The sequence below is a fragment of the Pleurodeles waltl genome, chromosome 10 (assembly GCF_031143425.1).
Source record: "Pleurodeles waltl isolate 20211129_DDA chromosome 10, aPleWal1.hap1.20221129, whole genome shotgun sequence".
Classification (NCBI taxonomy): domain Eukaryota; kingdom Metazoa; phylum Chordata; class Amphibia; order Caudata; family Salamandridae; genus Pleurodeles; species Pleurodeles waltl.
In genome coordinates this window covers 577,691,111-577,704,093 of record NC_090449.1, presented here as the reverse complement: position 1 = coordinate 577,704,093, position 12,983 = coordinate 577,691,111, and the positions used below count along the sequence as shown (strand labels likewise).

Genomic DNA, 12,983 nt, shown 5'->3' with positions numbered 1-12,983 from the left:
AGGACCCAGATCTGCATGCCGGGATGGGGCGAAACACCTTTTGCCTGAATTGCTTTGGGCTGTTCTGTTACCAATACATAGACACAAGCACAAATAAATACTTCTCATCACAAACCCATGTATGAATTATATGTAATAATGGTTGCTATGAATTTTAATGTAAATATTCGTGAGTTACAAAACGATTTGGAAAAAAACTATTTCATGCAAGATGGAGGGTCATACCCTCAAAGGGGAGACTTACAGAAGTATTATGACAGCAGTATTAGAATACTAGGATCCCAAGACCCCTCTTCCCCACTACTTCACTTTATACAAATGGCCTTTATTTAAAATGAGTGCTATCCATAGGATTAGAATGATGAGAAACACCTGATCAATTGTGCTCGTATGAGACCTAAATCCTGTTTGTAGTTGTGTTTTTTCTTGATTTTCCTCCATCCAAGTTTGGATTTTGACAACAAATTGCTTACTAAATATTTTGGACCATTGTCAGTCAGGCTACTCCGCCTGTAAGTGGGACGGTTATCTTTATTGGGATAATTTCTGCACCTCTACAGGATTCTAGAATCTCCATCTCCCTGGCTATAGCATTAGATAATGCATTCGATCGTAAGCCACACACAACCGGCTATGAGCGATAAAGATCTCCGGGTATCTTGTCCAGTCCTGGAAGTTTCCATTTTTTATATTATCTATAGTTGCTAGAGTGTCTTCCATAAAGAAAGAGGCAATGGGACATACAAAACAAGGGATGCTATGCTAAATGATTTCTCTTTTCATATCAAAGAGCTCTTTCTAGGCATTAAAATGCCTTCATTGGGGGTTTATAATTGATTAACACAGAAATGTCTCTTTGCCATACTTCAACAGCATGGGCTCTTGCCGCTGGTATCTCCGGCACTGGTAGTACACGGGTGCAAATTCCTTTTTGTGTCTATGCGAGTCAAGCTCACAGCATTTTTCTCTTGTGCTACCAGTCTCGCTGTATTTACGCTGCTTTATCTTCACGAGGAGATGTGTCATACTTTCTTAGCGCTTAGATGTCAGGTCCTCTTAGCCATGAACCAAATGTATTGTATGGCCCTTCTCTGGGTCATACAATATATTTGGTTGTTGTCCCTCACTGCCTGCACACTTTCTTGTTCTGGTCATTATAAAGGTTACTAAAATGTTGTATCCAAATTGGAGGTTCAATACAAAATTCGTCATCCCCCTTAGTGTTGTTGGTTCTCTGTGGAAGTATGTTCCAAAAAGCTTTGCTATCCTTCCTATTAGCAGCTATGGCCAGTTTCCTTCCTCCCATCTCATTTGTGAGACTGTATGCATGCATTTGCAGTGTTTCCTTCCCAATGATAATAGTTATCCATTCTACTTTTTATGGCAACCATTAGTTTTTCTTTGGCGAGCCTTAATTGTTAATCGACCTACAGTGCTGCTTTATGTTTGTATGTAAAACCTACACAGTTTAAAAAAATTATGCCCTAATGGAAGCAAGTACGTTTAAAAAAATATTTGTTATCCTCCAACAAAAATGGGGAGTTAGTAACTAACGAGTAAATGTCAGTATGTATATCTACATTAGAAATATGGTGGGCCATTTAATTCTTCTTTTGTTGTCAGAATGAAAAATTGTTGCTTCAACTGATAAGCTCAGTTGCAGACTATATATTAGAGGAATATTCCTCAGTGCTAAGGAAAGATCATTGTGGTCACTGTCCTTCCTAATAATTACCACCATATCTTTCATATTTGACAAAAGCTGTGGGTTAAGTAATAGTCTAGTCTGCTTCTATACAGTGCCTTTTCAAATGTATAGCCAGCTTCCTTGTCAGATATTGAGCGGCCATTACAAGCACGAAGGCCATAGGTAATGTTAGAGATGCAATTCGTAACAATAATTTTGACCATGTATTTAAGGTTGGAGTCATTAACAAATAAGTTACTTACTTTCGGGAACACCTTACCTGGTAGAGACAGGAGCTAGATGCAGATTTCTTACTCAGCTGCCAGACTGGATACAGATTATTTTTCCCAGCAACACCGCTGTGAGTCTGTAGCGACGTCGTACACTGGTTATGACATCGACAGAGTCCATTTAATCCCCTCCCCGATGGGCTGACAACAGTTTCTACTGTGACTGTTTTCCACACCAAAACACAGAGCCACTTATAGAAGCTGCCTCTGGAAACAGTGTGCCAAAAAAGGGACATCTTTGTGTTAATCGATTATAAACCCCTAATGAAGGCATTTTAATGCCAAGAAAGGGATCTTTGAGATAAAAAAAAAAAAATCATTTAGCAGAGCTTCCCCTCTAAGGAGAGTCCCTGTCCTAAAAAAGAAATTCACAGAGCAGGTAGGATGAATGGGTCTGTAAGGAATCTGCGGCTAGATTCTATCTCTACCAGATAAGCCATTATCCAAGGTAAGTAACCTGTTCATCTGACAGAGACATCTAGCCACACATTCCTCTCCTTAGAATTAGATATCAAAGCAATAACATCCCCGGAGGGTCTTCAAACCAATTTAAGACAATTAATTTCTGCAGGGCCAAATAAGGAAAATGCCCGTCACAACAGACCTGACTGTTCAGACAGGAATGTAGGGAAACTTGAGCAGGGAAACCAATGTTGCTGCCAGGTATATATCGTGGACCAGAACACTGCATTCTAATGCTAGTTCTCAGATCTAAGTCTAGTATAATGAGCATGCAAGCCATCAGGGAGTTGCTTCTTGGCCAATGCATAACAAATCTTAATGCAAGCGACTAATCCTGCAGAAAGTCATTGAGAGGAAGCCAGACTAAAAAGAGAACGGATGCCCTTAGAAGTTGAGGTGAATAAAAACATGCTTCACCAAAAGAACTGTGGAAGAACCACAGACAGGTAGGTCAAAAAGGCATTGAAAAAACATAGAAATACCATTACCATGGCAGCGGGAAAAATGTGTTGGTAGACAACAGACAATCTAAACACAAAACCTCACCTATCCCAAACGTGGAATCAAACTCATGTTCGGTCAAAACATGGGGGCCCAGAGTCAACAATCAATGTCACTGAGATTTATCTCGTCACCATAAAAAACCAAGCTGCTTCGTAAAAGCATAGATAAAGGGGAAAACAAGAACCTATTTCTGAATAAGAAGCACTAAACAATGCTGTAGTAGAACATGGCAAAGATCATAACAGCACCCATTGACAAAGTCAACAATTGTCCCAAGCAGAATGCACATAGAGGAAAGAAAAAAAATTGTCAGTGTAATGACAAAGTAAAATAGATGTAATTAGATATTGGCAAAGTCAGAAAAATGCATGAGGACCAAGCCGAGTACTCAGCAGGCAGAACTAATATAAGAGAAATAAAAGTGTGGAAGACATTGCGCACACCCCAGTAAAAAAGAGGCTATCAAAGCATGTACACCAGTGCCAATTGCCTGAGTAGACCCCATCTGGTAGCTGATACAAAAGGTTAAAAGAAGGCAGCAGGTGAGAATCTTGGCTGAAGAATGGAATGAAAGGTAAAACACAAGTTCTACAGGGACGAAACCTACAAGTGGGCGTCTGAAAACTGACAACAACTTAAACAAATCTAAAGCAATTGAAGGAGTTGCAACTTATAAAAGAGTAAAAACTGCTCACCATAGGAAATAATGATCCTACAGGTCCAGCAGAAGTAAAAGTCAAAGCACATCTACCGCCTTCAGTGAACCAAAGTATATGTACGCATCTTCTGAAGGGAGTAAGGAACAAAGCAAAGGAGAATATACCCTCATGAATTAAGGAACCTTAATAATAACGCAGACGCGTTATAATTTCCCCCAGAGAGGTATCAACACAAAAGTTACTTACCTTCGGTAATGTCTTATCTGCTAGAGATATATTCTAGTAGCAGATTCCGTAACTTAGAATTTCCCCCAGGCGTCATGCGCTCTGGATACAACGCTGCAGGACCTATATAGGCGCCACCCCAGAGCGCTGACGTCAGTTTCTTTTGAAGACTTTCCACGCCAGAAGCGTGGGCCATGAAGAACACTGACCACTGGTGCATCAGAACAAGAACCCTGAAAGGGAAGCCCCTGTCCCTAGAAATCAATTTGCTGAGCGGGGAGGATGAGTGAGTGGGTAAGGAATCTGCAACTAGAATACGTCTCAACCAGATAAGGAGTTACCAAAGGTAAGTAACTTGCTCATCTGATAGAGACTTCTAGTTGCAGATTCCTTACCTTAGAATACATACCTAAGCAATACCATCCCCGGAGGAGGGTCTGCAAACCAAGACCATACTAGGAAGTCCTGCAGGACCGAACAGGCAAAGTACCTGTCCCGCCAGACTGGACAGTTCATTTAGTAGTGTTTGGTGAAAGTGTGCAGAGATGCCCACATTGCTGCCTGGCAGATGTCCAGGACTGGAACTCTGCATGCTAATGCAGTGGTTGCAGCTGTTGCTCTAGTATAGTGAGTTCACAAACCCTCTGGACGTTGCTTTTCAGCCAATGCATAGCACATTTTAATGCAGAGAACGATCCATCTGGAGATGGTTCTCTTCTGTACTGCCCGACCTTTCTTCCCACCCACACACCCAACACAGAGTTGATCATCCACCCAGTACTCTTTGGTACGATCAAGGTAGAACGCCAATGCTCTTTTTGGGTGCAGACGGTGGAGTCTTTCCTCTTTCTTAGACGGATGCAGAGGTGCGTAAAAAGTAGGCAAGGTGATGGATCTGCCTACATGGAAGGGTGTGACCACTTTCAGCAGAAAGGAGGCCCGAGTGCGAAGCACCACTTTGTCAGGCTAGATGGAAAGGTAGAGTGGCTTAGATGACAATGCTTGCAGCTCACTCAAACTGCAGGCAGAGGTGATGGACTCAAGGAAGGCTCTTTTTAATGTCAGAATGTCAGAAGCCTGAGAGGACAATTGTGAAGAGGCACAAAGGGAGCACACAAGGAATGTCAGAACCAGATTCAGATCACATTGGGGGATTATGAATGGTGAAGGAGGAAACATATGGTAAACAAGTAGAGATAGTCAGGTAATCTCAGAAAAGCAGAGTTAGCAGACAGATAACCTTTGAGGGTGCTCAAAGCAGAGCCCTGCTGGTACAAGAAGAATACAAACAAGAGGACCTCAGATAGGGGGACTGAGAAAGGGTCAACAGACATGTCTGTGCACCATGCCACAAATTTGTTCCATCAACATGCTTATCCTGTTTTGGTGCAGTGATGCCTGGCTGCTAAGATAACGTTACAGACTTCTGACAGAAGGTCAAAAGCTGTCAACTGCTGCTGCTCGATATCCACGCAAGAAGGTGGAGACTGGACAGGTTTGGGTGGAGAGCTGTCCCCTGCTGCTGCAACATAAGATCCTCCTGAAGGGACAGTCTGTCCAGAGAATCGATGACCAAGCACAATAGCTTGGGATATCAGACTCTTCATGCCCAGTCGGAAGCCACAAGGATTACTTGGACCCAGTCGTTCTTGATCTTCTTGAGAACTCTGGGCAGAAGTGGTATGGGCGGAAAGGCATACAGGAGACCTGAGTTCCACTCGAGACAAAAAGCTTTCCCTGCGGAAGCAAACAGATCTAACCAAGGCTTTCCCAACTGGTGAAGGATACCTTGCGCCACCTCCAGATGAAGATTCCATTTGTGATTGACCAGGCAGTGACGGATGAGTTTGTACTCTCTGGCATTCAGACAGCCTGCCAGGTGTTGAATCACCAGGGAAACATCCTGATGTTCCAGCCATGTCCAGAGGCGCAGAGCCACCTGACAAAGGGTGCATGACCCCACGCGGTCCTGCTTGTTGTAGTACCACATGGCAGTGGTGTTGTGAACACCTGCAGTAGATTTCCTTTGAGTGAGGGAAGGAATGCCTTCAATGCTAACCTGATCGCCCTGAGCTCCAAAAGACTGAGTGGAGCTTTGACTCCACTGGAGACCAGACACCTCCGATTTCTGCCTCTCCCATGTGGCTGCACCTTACCAGGAGTGACTCATCTGTCACTACTGTCAGATCTGGTTGGGGAAGAAAGGGAGGTCTGCCCCTGACCCAATCGCAGTTCAAGAGCCACCACTGCAGATCTTGCACAGTTCCCTCAGAGATTTTACCATGTCGGAAAGATTCCCCTGATGCTGCACTCACTGGTACTTCATGTCCCACTGTAGAGCCTGCATATGCCCTCTAACATGAGTCACCAGCAGGATGCAGGAAGCCATGAGGCCCAGCATCCTCAGAGTCATTCTCATTGAAATCCAGAATAGAGACTGAAGCATCGATATCATAGTCCAAATACCCTGGACTCACCGAAGGGAGGATTGGCCCGAAACTGCACTGTATCCAGAAGAGCTCCGATGAAAGGGGGCATCTGAGAGGGAGTCAGGTGTGACTTCGGCACATTGATAGTGAAGCTCAATGAATACAGGAGGTCCACAGTAATCTGGAGGTGGGAGACAACAACTTGGGATGAGCCTGCCTTCAACAGCCAGTCATCGAGGTTGGGGAAGACTGAAGCCCCTGACCTGCACAGATGAGGTGCAACCACCGCCATCACTTTGGTGAACTGGCAAGGCTAAAGGTGAGCATGGTAAACTGAAAATGCTTGTGGCCTACAGTGAACTGCAAGTAAGGTCTATAGGCCGGCAGGACAAGAATATGAAAATATGGGTCCTGCAAGTCCAATGCAACCATACAGTCTTCTGGATCCAGGGCAGACAGACTAGATTTTACATAATACCATACAAAAACTAGAAAAAATAATAATAATAATAATAATAATAATACGTCAATACCCAGAGAAAAACTTTCTACATACGAGGCGCCGGGCATCATACTGATTAATCTTCATAACCGCAGATATTGGAATAGTTATTGAATCCAATTCGAGCCTGAAGACTCCCAAAGAGTTTAGAACAGAACATCCCGTTCTAATCCGATTTATCTAACACCAGCTTGTTCTCTCCTATTGACAACAAAAGGCTTGCCTATGCCTAACCACGAGAATGGAACAACTATATGTCAGTCCTATCCTTCTGACTGACGTAACAGATATCATGACTACAGTATTTATATATATCCAGAATCTATTATAAAAAATACAAAAGACCAGGATGTGCAGCTTTTAAAATCATACTATCAGTGGATTGTACTATTGGGAATGGTCCTGATGAAGGTGACCCGCATAATTAAGGAACACCAAAACGCGCGTTGGCCTTCTGTCCCTATTGTACCTCTCTGACAGAGCAACTTCATCATCGCCTTTTTTCCTAATATAATTTGTCTTTGTATCAGACTATAAATGATAAATTATCAATTATTTTTGTAGAATGATTTTTTAGATTAGTTTTTCTCTGGGTATTGATGTATTATTATTATTATTATTTTCTCTAGTTTTTGTATGTTATCATGTAAACTCTAGTTTATTTCATGTTATTTTGCACCAGTGTATCTTTCTGTCTTATTTGATTCCTATTTAGTATGAGTGTGGTGTGTCTGAGTTAGGTAGTTAGTCTTTCCCCGACTTATCTTCACACTAGGTTTTCTAGTATTTTAATTCTTTGTAAAAGTATTTAATAAAATCTTTTTTGTGACAAATTATCTCCATCTGTCATTTCTTTTTCTTGTTCAGCCGTTCTGTTTAATCATATATTATTGTTAGTTTGCAGTATATCATGTTGTAATTATCTGTACCTATAGTGATTTATACCTGAAGGGTATTATCCCCTCAGGTCACATTGCTTGTACCTCGTTTAGTAGTTTTCTTCTACATTAGTTACTTCCCTGTCCGAGCTACGTTCATCGTATTAGGGAACCCCTTCTAGTTACTTTCCAGTGCAGACAGAACCTGGGCAAGAGTGAGCATTTTGAACTTCTCCTTCCTGAGGAAGAGATTGAAGGACAAGAGGAATGGTATAGGGCGAAGGCCCTTGTACTTTTTGGGCCCCGGAAAGTAGGAGGAATAACAACCACTACCTACTTTTGGCACAGGGGCACCTATATTGCTCCCTTGGCCAAGACAGCCGTAACCTCCTTGCGGAGAAGTGCCAGGTAATTCTCCATCATCCAATTGTAGGATGAGGCATGGATGGAGGAACAGTCTTGAAGAGGAGGGAGTAGCTCCTTCTGACTATTTGCAAAACCTACTTGTCTGACGTGATGGATTGCCATTAGTGCAGGTGATGGCGAATCCTGCCTCCTACTAGGCCCTGATGGGGAAGTGTCAGACGAGGAAGGTTTAGAGGCTGCAGCGGGAGGGGTGGTGCACTAGGCAGACGGTTGGCCCTCTGGTCCACAAAGACATAGGATTCCACATCCCTGTCCATGCAAAGGCTAGGCAGTTTGCCCAGAATGGTTGCTGGAGGGAAAGGGATGTGGTTGGGTGCCTCTTCCATTACCACAAAAGGGGCATAAAGCAGACTGAGGGAGGCGAGGGGCAGCCGTGAGGCCTAAGGACCTGGCCGTAACCGGAGGCTCCTTTAAGCACTCGACCGCCAAGTCTGCTTTGTCTCCCAAGAGACGGATGCCATCAAATGGCATGTCCAAAAGTGTAGATTGGACATCCCCCGAAAAGCCTGACATCCTCAATCAACCATGGCACTTCAAGGCCATCATCGATGCAACCGATCTACCTAGTGAGTTGGTAGTATCCAGTCCACATTGTATTGTTAGCTCCCCTGCGTCCCTCACATCAGCAACAGCTTAAGAGAGAATGGCCCAAGCCTCCTCTGGGACCTAAGGCAGCACTTGCACAACCGTGTCCCATAAAGTTTGGGTGTAATGGTCCAAAAAGCATGTGGTGTTCACAGACCGCAATCCAAGACTGGAGCAAGAAAACAGTCTTGTCCCAAGCTGATCCAGTCTCCAAGCCTATCGGGAGGTGCCGAAGTAAATGCGCCTAGGGGTGTAGAGGCCTGGATAACCAAGCTCTCAGGGGTTGGGTATTGGGTCAGGAACAATGGGTCATTAGGGGCTGGTCTATGGTGGCAGGTAATTGTCCTATTAACAGGAGCTCCTGTCCTGGGTTTGGACCAAGTACCCAGCAGGGAATCAGTGAGGGCATCATTAATGGGCAAAGGGTGTTCAGAAGAGGAAGCCCCGAGATGAAGCACCTCAGTCAGGAGGTTGGTCCTGATGGCCACCAAAGGCAGCTCGAGGCCCAAAACCTCAGCCGCTCTCCTCACCGCCATAGAAAAGGACACTCCCTCATCTGTAGCCTTAGTAGGGGCGGAAAGCATGCCAGTGTCAGGGGAAGTGTCCAGACCACTAGCTTCACCCGGGTCCGCAGCCTGATGCATAGGGTTGACAAGCTGGTATTCTAAAAGGTCCAGCAAACCCGCCAAACTCCCACCGTACCCCAACCCATAACAGTAATGGTCAGACTCTGGCCTAGAGAGCAAGGTCCCAACAGAAGTCTGGAGGTCTGACATCAGAACCATTGTCGGGAAAGGTTGAGGTGGCACGACCGATGCCGGTTCAGATCTGGCACGGATCCCTGGGTGCCCTCCGGAGACGAGGCCGGAGCTGCCAGCGCAGATCCCTAGGGGGCCCCTGCTGACGTCAAGGGGCCCAGAGGCGCTCCAGCAGGGTCGGACTGCCCAAAGATGAGGCACATGCCCACATAGAGCTCATGTAGTTGGGCGGGGGTGGCTCCAGCTCCCGGAAACTCGGGGGGGTTGACCATGCAACAAGTACAAAGGCCTAGAGCAACAACCCTCCCTTTTCTGCATCGCATCTGCCAACTGACAGGGTGAAGAAGAAGAACGCTTGCTCTTCTTTGACTTCTTAGGCTTACCTGAACGTCCCGAGCACTTGGAGTGAGATGACGAGGAATGGGGGCTCCATGATAAGTCTCAGGACCTTCCTCTTGACGGGAAGCGACACGGAGCTGAGCCTCAAGCAGCTTTAGGAACCGCTGCATCAAAGCTTTTAGATTCATGGCCCAGAACTCGGAGCACAACCTCGGGTCATGGTCGCGCTCCAAACACAAAAGACACACAAGGTGCGAATCTATCACGGACATCATCCGATGACAGGAGTCTCAAGGCTTAAATTGCGTCTTCCGTGATGACATCTCAATTCACCAGAGTGTCAAAAATGCCTTTGACAAAAGTCGAAAAGTCCAGTCAAAAAGTGACTGTAGGGGTAGCTCTGCACGTAGGCTGGAGCAGAAAGAAAAGCACTGATGTCAGTTCAACAGGGTGGCGCTTATATAGGTCCTGCAATGTCATATCCAGCATGCATGATGCCAACGATGGACGCAGAGTTGACCGACACCACCTAACAACGTGCAAGGTTATTACTAAAAAAAAAGTCTCTGGATCAAGACTGATGCCTTGGGGAAATTCTAAGGTAAGGAATCTGCAACTATACATCTCTATCAGATGCTATGATACCTGTAAGAAAGGAGTCAAAGGAAATGACCAGGGACACCGTGCCTGAAGGGAGAAACCAATCCCCCTTCTGAACCAATCCCAGCACAAGACAGAACCACAATGTTTAAAGAACATGCATAAACCATCAGGTATCTACCATAGATGGAAGATAGCCACCAACACAAAGGATGACCACATGGTGGCGTCTTAAGAATAAATAAGTAGAAATCTGGAGGCCCTAGATGAGTGTGGCCCCTTGCCTAAGAGGAGGCTGTAGCAGTCAAAGTAAAGGACCTGAACTTGTAGGAGGCTGTCTCAGTTTATGGGGTACACCTACGGTGAGGCATCCTAAACTGAACCCAGGCAACCCTTAGCGATAGTGTGTCGGTGCCTAGATAACCAAAGCTCTCCAGGGGTAGCTGTGGAGTTCAGTTCAGGCTTATCAGGGTAGGAGTGTAAAGCACTTGCAATGCCACAACAGTCAGTGATGTTTGCACAAGAAAGGACAACACCAAGTGATACAAAAATAAAGTATTCTTCATTATAAAACTACTACTAACCTTTGGTATATCTCCACTTGGATAATGTTGGAAATGGGGTATTTGGTTGGCAGTCAGGTTGCCCCCTGTCCAAGCAAGGACCCTCACTCTAGTCAGGGTAAAAGAGAATCACCCTCAGCTAACCTCTGCTTACCTCCTTGGTAGCTTGGCACGAGCAGTAGGCTTAACTTCAGAGTGCTAGGTGTAAAGTATTTGTACCAACACATACAGTAACTTAATGAAAACACTACAAAATGACACAACACAGGTTTAGAAAAATAGAGAATATTTATCTAAACGAAACAAGACCAAAACGACAAAAATCCACAATACACAAGTCATAAAAAGGCAAAAGAGTCTTCATGTAGTTTTAAACACACACTAACACTGTTAGCATGAAAATGTACCTTGGGTGTGTCAAAAATAACCCCGCACGGGCGACAGTGCGTAAAAAAGGGGTTGCGATGCGTCGATTTCACTCATGAGCGAGACCTTGCGTTGTTTCTCCTTTTGTCGGGTCGGGCGCGTCCTTTCTTCTCTCTGCAGGAGAGCAATGCGTCGATCCGGTCAGCACTCTCGGGTCCGGGCAGGCCTTGCTTTGTTTTTACATGCCCAGCGGTGTTTGCGTCTGAAATCCAGCCGCACGATGATCCGAAAACCATGCAGCACGGGTTGCGATCTCACCAGCCTCCGTCAGCGATGCTGTGCATCGTTTCTAAAGCTCTGTGCGTTGATTCTTCGGCCGTGTTACAAGCAAATTTTTGGCCGCAAAGCTGGTGGCGCGTCGATTTCCTAGCCACAGATCGGAGTCACGTCGATCCTTTCCCCACACGGCGTTCTGTGAGTGGATTTCTTCCTCCTAGGCTACCAACTTCTCCTTTCAGGGTCCCAGGAACTGGATGGGCACCACAGGGCAGAGTAGGAGTCTCTCCAGCGGCTCCGGGTGCTGGCGGAGAGAAGTCTTTGCTGTCCTTGAGACTTCAAACAACAGGAGGCAAGCTCTAAATCAAGCCCTTGGAGATCTTCACAAGATGGAAGGCACACAAAGTCCAGCCTTTGCCCTCTTACTCTGGCAGAAGCAGCAACTGAAGGATAGCTCCACAAAGCACAGTCACAGGCAGTGCGGCTCTTCTTCCTCAGCTCTTCAGCTCTTCTCCAGGCAGAGGCTCCTCTTGGTTTCCAGAAGTGTTATCAAGTCTGTGGTTTTGGGTGCCCTTATTATACCCAATTTCTCATTTGAAGTAGGCCTACTTCAAAGCAAAGTCTCTCTTGAATATGAAATCCTGCCTTGCCCAGGACAGGTGCCAGACACTCACCAGGGGGTTGGAGTCTGCATTGTGTGAGGGCAGACACAGCCCTTTCAGGTGTAAGTGACCACTCCTCCCCTCCCTCCTAGCACAGATGGCTCATCAGGAAATGCAGACTACACCCCAGCTCCCTTTGTGTCACTGTCTAGCGTGAGGTGCAACCAGCCCAACTGTCAAACTGACCCAGACAGGAAATCCCCAAGCAGGCAGAGTCACAGAAAAGGTATAAGCAAGAAACTGCTCACTTTCTAAACGTGGCATTTTCAAACACACAATCTTAAAATCAACTTTACTAAAAGATGTATTCTTAAATTGTGAACTCAGAGACCCCAAACCCCACATGTCCATCCGCCCCCAAAGGGAATCTACACTTTAATCAGATTTAAACATTAACCTTTGAGAGGGACAGGCCTTGCAACATTGAAAAACAAATTTAGCAATATTTCACTGTCAGGACATATAAAACACATTACTATATGTCCTACCTTAACCATACACTACACCCTGCCCTTGGGGCTACCTTGGGCCTATCTTAGGGGTGTCTGACATGTACAAAAAGGGAAGGTTTAGGCCTGGCAAGTGGGTACACTTGCCAAGTCGAATTTACAGTTAAAACTGCACACACAGACACTGCAGTGGCAGGTCTGAGACATGATTACAGAGCTACTTATGTGGGTGGCACAACCAGTGCAGCAGGGCCACTAGTAGCATTTGGTTTACAGGCCCTAGGCACCGCTAGTGCACTTTACTAGGGACTTACTAGTAAATC

General features: G+C 45.4%; 1 protein-coding gene across 1 annotated transcript in view; it reads right to left on the bottom strand.

Annotated features, from left to right (window-relative positions):
* Nucleotides 1–12,983, bottom strand: part of OBSCN (obscurin, cytoskeletal calmodulin and titin-interacting RhoGEF) — a 1,961,032-nt gene that overhangs the window by 245,677 nt on the left and 1,702,372 nt on the right. The window lies entirely within an intron of this gene.